At 28.8% G+C, this 2,500-nt stretch overlaps 2 non-coding genes across 2 annotated transcripts in view; both read left to right on the forward strand.

Moving 5' to 3' along the window:
• Nucleotides 1-1,218: 1,218 nt before the first annotated feature.
• On the forward strand, nt 1,219-1,399 carry LOC128871276 (5.8S ribosomal RNA). Its single transcript, XR_008455851.1, has one exon. It is a non-coding gene; the product is annotated as a 5.8S ribosomal RNA (ribosomal RNA).
• Nucleotides 1,400-1,841: 442 nt separating this feature from the next.
• LOC128871277 (large subunit ribosomal RNA) overlaps nt 1,842-2,500 on the forward strand; it is a 3,990-nt gene continuing 3,331 nt past the window's right edge. Inside the window, exon 1 of the ribosomal RNA XR_008455852.1 lies at nt 1,842-2,500. This exon is cut by the window's right edge and continues 3,331 nt beyond it. This is a non-coding gene — a ribosomal RNA (large subunit ribosomal RNA).

The raw sequence follows: 2,500 nt of genomic DNA on the forward strand, positions 1-2,500 counted from the left end.
TGGTGGTGCATGGCCGTTCTTAGTTCGTGGAGTGATTTGTCTGGTTAATTCCGATAACGAACGAGACTCAAATATATTAAATAGATGCTTTCAGGATTATGATGTTGAAACTTATATAGCCTTCTTTCATGCGTACATCTTGAATGTACAAGTGTTTGAATGTGTTTATATAAGTGGAGTCGTACCTGTTGGTTTGTCCCATTATAAGGACACTAGCTTCTTAAATGGACAAATTGCGTCTAGCAGTAACGAGATTGAGCAATAACAGGTCTGTGATGCCCTTAGATGTCCTGGGCTGCACGCGCGCTACAATGAAAGTATCAACGTGTATTTCCTAGACCGAGAGGTCCGGGTAAACCGCTGAACCACTTTCATGCTTGGGATTGTGAACTGAAACTGTTCACATGAACTTGGAATTCCCAGTAAGTGCGAGTTATTAACTCGCATTGATTAAGTCCCTGCCCTTTGTACACACCGCCCGTCGCTACTACCGATTGAATTATTTAGTGAGGTCTCCGGACGTGATCACTGTGACGCCTCGTGTGTCACGGTTGTTTCGCAAAAGTTGACCGAACTTGATTATTTAGAGGAAGTAAAAGTCGTAACAAGGTTTCCGTAGGTGAACCTGCGGAAGGATCATTATTGTGTTCCATATCCGTAAGAAAAACAAACAATGCCAAAAAAAATAAAAACAAAAACAAACAAAAGAAAAAAAAAAAAAAAGAAAAAAAAGAAAAATTTATAATTATTTTGAATCCATATTCTTTTTATTCTTTTTCATTCAATTTGTTATCCATCAATTATATCATATTAAATATAATATGGATGGTACATTTTGTAATGTTTTTTCTTATTTTTTCTTTTAAAAACCTTTAAACATGAAAATAGAAAGTTGTACTTATTATTCATTTGATTGAATGATAAGTTAATTTGTTCACAATAACAAAAGTGGTATATATTTATTAATATATTTATATATACATAAAATGATTAAAAAAAATACAAAATAATCAAACATAATAAATACCACCACTGTATTATTGTTGAACTAAGACATTCGCAACTTAATAAAAATGTTTAGAGTTAAATATATTTGATATATATTATTGAAAGAAAATCAATTTATATATTATTATTATTATTATTTAATTTTACTCTTTCAATTAATATATGCAAAAAAAAATTGACATTTGTTATAAATAAAAATAAATAAAAAAATACTCTAAGCGGTGGATCACTTGGCTCATGGGTCGATGAAGAACGCAGCAAACTGTGCGTCATCGTGTGAACTGCAGGACACATGAACATCGACATTTTGAACGCATATCGCAGTCCATGCTGTTATGTACATTAAATTAAATTTTAAAGTACTGCTTGGACTACATATGGTTGAGGGTTGTAAGACTATGCTAAATAAGTTGCTTATTCTTTTATAAAAATAATTGAATTTAAGCAAATGTGTATATTATTGGATTTTAAATAATTCATAATATTAATAGCAAAAAAATAAAGATTATATAATGAATTTTTTATTTATTATATATATTCTTAAAAAAAAAAAAATCCTCTCAAATAAAATGAAATAAAAATTTTGAATCTAAGTATTCTCTTTAAAAAATTTTCATATTATTTATATATATATAAAATATTAATTTATATATGTAATTAAAGGAGGAATGTCTAGCATAAAAATTAATTTTTTTTTATTCTAGAATTGCCTCATTTTACATAATTATTATTTATAATATATATTTATATAAAAGGAAAAAAAGAAAAATAGAGATGAAAAGATGATATAATTATTTATTAAATTGTGTGAGAAGATAAAAAATATTTTAAAACAACCTCAACTCATATGGGATTACCCCCTGAATTTAAGCATATTAATGAGGGGAGGAAAAGAAACTAACAAGGATTTTCTTAGTAGCGGCGAGCGAAAAGAAAATAGTTCAGCACTAAGTCACTTTGTCTATATGTCAAATGTGAGATGCAGTGTATGGAATATCTTAATATCTAGTATGAGAAATTAACGATTTAAGTCCTTCTTAAATGAGGCCATTTACCCATAGAGGGTGCCAGGCCCGTATAACGTTAATGATTACTAGAAAGATATTTCCAAAGAGTCGTGTTGCTTGATAGTGCAGCACTAAGTGGGTGGTAAACTCCATCTAAAACTAAATATAACCATGAGACCGATAGTAAACAAGTACCGTGAGGGAAAGTTGAAAAGAACTCTGAATAGAGAGTTAAATAGTACGTGAAACTGCTTAGAGGTTAAGCCCGATGAACCTGAATATCCATTATGAAAAATTCATCATTAAATAATTAAAAATAATGTGCATTTTTTTCATATAAGGACATTGTAATCTATTAACATAATAAAGTATTTATCAAAAGATCATTGGTGATATTAAGTTTATTTAAATTAATTTGCTTTTTAAGCATATTAACATAGAATAAATACTAATGATTTGATAAAGTGTTGATAGATTTTATTATA

The sequence above is a fragment of the Anastrepha ludens genome, unplaced genomic scaffold, assembly GCF_028408465.1.
Source record: "Anastrepha ludens isolate Willacy unplaced genomic scaffold, idAnaLude1.1 ptg000172l, whole genome shotgun sequence".
In the NCBI taxonomy this organism is placed as follows: Eukaryota; Metazoa; Arthropoda; class Insecta; order Diptera; family Tephritidae; genus Anastrepha; species Anastrepha ludens.